We start from the raw sequence: 5970 nt of genomic DNA on the forward strand, positions 1-5970 counted from the left end.
AATGTAATCAGCAGGGACGTCCATGGCATCCCTCACCTCAAACATGTTGCAAGAGGAACATTGCACTGCCTTCACTGCCATCCCTCTGAAAGTAACCTTTTATATAAAAAAAAATGTGCTGGGCCTTTTTGAAGAGATAACAGAAAGGCTTGATGAGGTACAAATGAATTTCCAGAAGGCATTAAATTAATTCCACAGCACAGACTCACGAGGAAAGTCATAGATCATGGTATAAAAAGCACACTAGCAACATTGGCCAAGTGGTAGAAAACAGACAACAATGGTCAACGGATATTTTTCAGCCTGAGGGAAGGTTTGTAGTAGAGTTCCCCAGGGGTCAGTTTTCTGGTTTTCCTAATATATATTAATGATCTGGGTCTTGGTGTGCAGGAGACAATTTTAAAGCGTGCATATGATATGAAACTTGGAGAAGTTGTAAACTGTGAGGAAGACAGTGTGGACAGTTGGTGTGAGTGAAATGATAGGTGGCAGATGAGGTTCAGTGCTAAGAAGTGTGAGGTGGCGTACTTTGAAGTCAATACTGGAGGTACAGTTCTAAAGATTTCTCATTTCAAGAATGAGAAGCTTCAATTGTAAGGATAAATGGAAGAATTGGGCAGTAGTCACCTGGGAGTGAAGGCAGCTAAGAGGAGATTTCACAGAGGTTTTCAAAATAATAAGCAGGCTGGATAAAGTAAATGGAGAGAAACTGTTCCTGTTTACACAAGGAACAAGAATGAGAGGGCTTAGATTTAAAGTGATGTGCAAAAGAAGCAAGGATGATGTGAGAAAAAAAAAATCAGTTTATAGTTAGGGTATGGAATGCACTGCCTGGAAATGCAGTGGATGCAGGTTCAGTTGAGGCATTCAACAGGGCATTAGGTAGAAATAGTTTGCAATGGTTTGGAGAAAAGCAAGTGATTGGATCTAAAGAATGATGCTTGTTTTAAGAACCAGTGCAGGCATGATGGGCCAAATAGTCTCCTGTGTCACTATAACACATGTGATTGCGACAACATAACTGTGTACAACCCAATACCAACAACACCTTTCTAGACATTTCAGAGAGATGGAGCCTGGGTTCCTGATGAAGGGCTTTTGCCCGAAATGTCGATTTTACTGCTCCTCGGATGCTGCCTGAACTGCTGTGCATTTCCAGCACCACTCTAATTTAGACTCTGGCTCCCAGCATCTGCAGTCATTGTTTTTACCTAGACATTTCAGAGACTAAAGGTCTATCAAGGTAAACTCAGAATTCTCCTATTGTCTACAAGCATAAATACCTTGTCCCTTGTTCCCAACAATCAAACCACACAACCTGACTGGAATTTAGAGTTCAGATAAGGTCACAAGACCCACTTCATTTGCACCAAATTTACAGTTACAACCCAAAAATATAATAACATTATAAACTTTAATATTGTAACACAACCACTGATAAGACAATGCAACACCAGATTAGTTGCAACATCTCAACCCCTTCACAAAGTATGGTTTTGTTTGATAACAAATACCTCTGCAGAGTATGGAACAATTGTCTACTGTTGTGGTCTTTAACATATTTAGATTTAGATTAGATTACTTACAGTGATATAGGTTACAGATTAATGGTATTTGACTTATTTTTGGTTCAGGATAACCAAGGATTGAATTTTAGCTTAAGAAATGCAGAGATTGAAGGTTTTAGGGCAGTTTGGAACAGATCTAACTGGAGTCTGAAGCAAATACAGTTTATTTCTTAGAAAGGAGTGTATTAAAGTTCAGGCAAAGGCACAGTTACCTCAGTAGTAAAGTTTAATTAGTGACACATCTAGACCAGGAGTATTTGATTAAAAAATCTACAGGTTGTCAGAAGCAGAGAAAGTTGAAGCTTTCAGTTTTCAGAGTATTCTTGTGAAAGTACTTATAATACACTGGAAAGAATGGGGAAAGTCAGTTAAGTCAAAGTTAAAGATTTGATATAGAGCAGCCATTTCTCTGGATTTGAGTTTCTGTGATGGGTAGTGTCAGCAATCACAATGAGATTTTGTTTTGCTGTACATTTTAAGATCTTTCAAACTACAGTCGATATTTAAACAGGTTTTCTTGCGCAATAGACTTCTGCTTTAAAAGAAATTCATGCATGATTAAGTTTCAGTAAATGACCATCAAATTACCAAATTTTTTGTTTTAAAACTATCAAGTCAGCTTTCTGGAATCTGACTTATCTTGTAGAACCATGACCTAGGAGCATTACAGAGCAAATCAATTCTGGAGAAGAGTCATTGGGCTTGAAACATTTACTCTGTTTCTCACTCCACAAGTCTTGCCAGAGCTGTTCAGTTTTTCTAGCACTTTGTTTTATTTTCGATCACCTGCAGTACTTTACTTTCATATAATTTTGTTTTCGTTTTCACCAAAATTTCACATATTTCACTGGCTAGCTATTAAAACTATTCATAAAGTCTGATCTATAGGAATTGAAATTTACAGGTTTGCTATAATTTGTCAAAGAACCATCTAAAAAAGGATTCTGCATCCTGTTTTACTTGCACAGTCAAACAATTCAACTATAGTTGCCAGTAGAAATTATCTTAATGAGCATGCAGATGAACAAGAATAGTTCTCTTTATTGGCTATTACACTCTACCTAGACAAAGAATTGCAATTACCAGCCTCATTTAAAGCCAGTTTTTAATTTATATATAGCTGTATATCTAAACTTGGGAAGGTGATGATTACAGAAATCTTTTCCCATTTGGTGCATTGATAATCTTTTTTCACCATTCAAATTGCTCTGCATAATGAGTATATTTATTATTCCCGAAAGAATGCCTTCAAAACTGCTGTTACACAATCTCTTGTCTGGAACAACACTGACAAACAGAAACCTTAAAGTAATTTAAAGCCAAGTATTAAAAGTAGAAATAAACAATGGCCAATTAGATAAAATGCCAGAAGACAATTAACATTATCAGAATATTCCTCTAACAATACATCAATCCCTTCAAGAGAAAAGGAGGAAAGATGAAGAAAACATGTATACAGTATTTAAAATAGAATATTCTGTGCTCCTGCTTCACCCAAGTGTATGGCTGGAATCTTAGTTTTCATTCATTGCTATGGATTTGTGGGATTTATGGAACAATGTTGTTTTCTGAAAGTGCCCATAGAATAGTGCCTTATATATGCACTCAGATACTGTTGTTAATATATTTGGATTTTATTCAAATATATGCATGAAAGAAAATGTATAGCTTACAATAATTACATTTTAACACCCACCTATATGGAAGTCATACATGTTTTCATTTTTTTCATGGTTTGAGATGATTAAAAGCTAGTGTGGTTTTCTACTTGATTTACAGGAAAGAATGGATAGAAGTACCAAGGCATTCAAATCCACATCATTAATAACTGTGCTGAAAACTTAAACACCAGAGAGCATTTGAGATTTAAGGATGACAAGAAATATTAAAATACATTTTTAGTAAGAAGCTTATATGGTATCTTTCAAAATCACTGGCCATCTCAAAACACTTTGCGGACAACTAAGCACTTTTAAAGTGTTGTCACTGAGGTAATGTAAGAAATATGGCTGCTAATGGGAACACAGCAAGTTCCTAACAACAGTAATGTGAAAAATGACCTAAAAATCTGTTCATGATGTAAGAACAGAAAACACTGGAAATACTCTTGTCAGGCAGTAACTGTGAAAAGAAAAACAGAGTTAATGTTACAGGTGGATGAGCCTCTGCCTTTCTCAAATCTACACACACTGCCTGACCTGCTGAGTATTTCTAGCATCGTTTTATTTCAAGATTTTCAGCATCCATGGTGTTGTGCTTTTGCATTACTAATTGAGAGTTAAATATTGGCCAGGACATCAAACAAATACTCTTTAAAAATAGCACCATGAGATATTGAGGTGTTTGAGAAGGCAGGCAGTGCCTCAGTTTAATGCCATAGCGGAAAGATGGCACTCCTCAATACGACACTGAAACGTCTACACTGATTTTTGTATCAAAGTTCTGGAGGGAGACTTGACTCCCACAACCTTCTAATTCGAAAGTGGGGATGCCATGCAACGAGCCACAGCCGCCTAAGATGAATTTATGTGAAATAGTATAACTTTTAGTTATAGACGCTCTGTTTACCAACCAACAAATCAATGCGTACCCTTATTTTAAACAACAAAGCATGGCTAACGTGATGCATCTGTTTAACTTATTACTGGAAAGAAAGCAAAGTGTCAGCACTGCTTGGGGGAAGCGGACGCCACTTTGTGGGCGAGGAAGGCAATCAACTTGGCAAGTTCCCTTGCACGTGAAAAACACAACCTTCTTGTCTGTTTTTAGTGCTGTCAGGAGACAGCACGGATTTCTGCTGGGGTAAATACCATTTCACTTGGTTAGCACTTAAAAAACGAGAAAACAAAATGTACGGGAAATTAATTAGGAACATAAAAATAGCAAAAGTACATCATCTACAATAGAAACCTTACATTACGTTTCCTCTAAGGCCACTTACCACCACGTTAATCACGAGTGAACAATGAACAGCGGGGGGCCCTCTCGCAGTGAATATAGGGAGGGTGCTAGGATTCTAATTAGGTTGGGTAGAGGTTATTTTTAATTTTTTTTTGTAAAATGTATGTTCAGCTCTGGTGCGTGAATGAGGCATGAAATCGAAAACAGCTGAGTTTTTGAAGATAAAAAGAATTTATTATGAAACATAGCGAGCAATTCAAAGTGATGCGTAAATCTTCAAGAAATTAAGAGGCTGTCAAGAATAGGAGCTGATACTGTGAAATGGGTCGCCATGGAAGTTGTAACATTCAGAATGTTCTTGTTGAAACACAGGCGTTGTTGACTTTCTATGGATACTTGGTTTAAAAAGTTACGTGTAGTGTTTTTTTAAACTTAATGATTGCATGGTTAGAATTCCGGATTGTTTTTCACATTCTGGTGCTAATTCAACTTCAGAAAGCATCTTCCTTCATGTCAGCTGTATCTCAGTGGAGTCTTGATCTACACCTAGAAACCTGAGCACAAAATCTGGATCAGAACTTCCTAAAAGGAGGATCAAGAAGGCTGTATTCCCCACTTCCTGGTCTTGTCTTCCTCGTACATGATCGTCTTCAAGCCTTGTAATAGGACAGCGGGAGTGGAAGTTTGGGAAGCAGTGATCTAATTTGAGGGTGAAGAACTGTGAACCTATTAGAGGTGCTAACAAGTTAGCTGTTCAAGCAAGGTTTCCTCTATTCTGTAACGTGGATGTAAAAGGTCCCGCAGCACTTTTTTTTTAAACCAAGACGAATACAACAGTATAGGCCCTTCCTTTGGCCCTCGATGGAGTGTCGACCTTATACCCCAGTTTAAAATCAAACTAATCTACATACTCTTCATTGTACTATCTTCCACGTGCCTATCCAAGAGTTGCTTAAATGTTCCTAATGTATCTGACTCTACTATCATTGCTGGTAGTGCATTCCATGCACTCTGTGTAAAGGACCTACCTCTGACATCTCCCCTAAGCCTTCCTCCAATCACCTTAAAATTATGTCCCCTCCTGATAGCCATTAATGCCCTGGTTGTTCACTGTACCTGTGCCTCTCAACACCATGTGCACCTCTGACGAAAGTAAGGGCTGGAGATTAGAGTCAAGAGTGTGGTGCTGGAAAAGCACAGCAGGTCAGGCAGCATCTGAGGAGCAGGAGAATTGACACTTTGGCAAAAGCCCTTCATCTCTATGAAGTCACCTCTCATCCTTCTTCATGCTAGTGAGAAAAGCCCTAGCTCTCTCAACCTTTCTTCACAAGGCATACCCTCCAATCCAGGCAACATCTGGTAAATCTCCTCTGCACCCTCTCTAAAGCTTCCAAATCCTGCCTATAATGAGGCAACCCAGACCAGTATCAAACTTCTCCCTAATGTCCTTGCTAATGTTTATCCTTAAATTAACATTTCAAGTACAGTGTGTCTCGTCATG

The 5970-nt window shown here is 38.1% G+C and overlaps 1 protein-coding gene across 3 annotated transcripts in view; it reads right to left on the reverse strand.

The window, feature by feature from the left end:
* The window catches only part of LOC122551158, a 35383-nt gene extending 29963 nt beyond the window's left edge, over positions 1-5420 (reverse strand). For all 3 annotated transcript variants that reach the window (XM_043692783.1, XM_043692781.1, XM_043692782.1), the window contains exon 1: positions 4510-5420. The gene's annotated coding sequence lies outside the window, so the exon portion shown is untranslated. The remainder of the gene's footprint in view (positions 1-4509) is intronic.
* Between the last annotated feature and the right edge of the window lie 550 nt (positions 5421-5970).

The sequence above is a fragment of the Chiloscyllium plagiosum genome, chromosome 6 (genome assembly GCF_004010195.1).
Source record: "Chiloscyllium plagiosum isolate BGI_BamShark_2017 chromosome 6, ASM401019v2, whole genome shotgun sequence".
NCBI lineage: Eukaryota > Metazoa > Chordata > Chondrichthyes > Orectolobiformes > Hemiscylliidae > Chiloscyllium > Chiloscyllium plagiosum.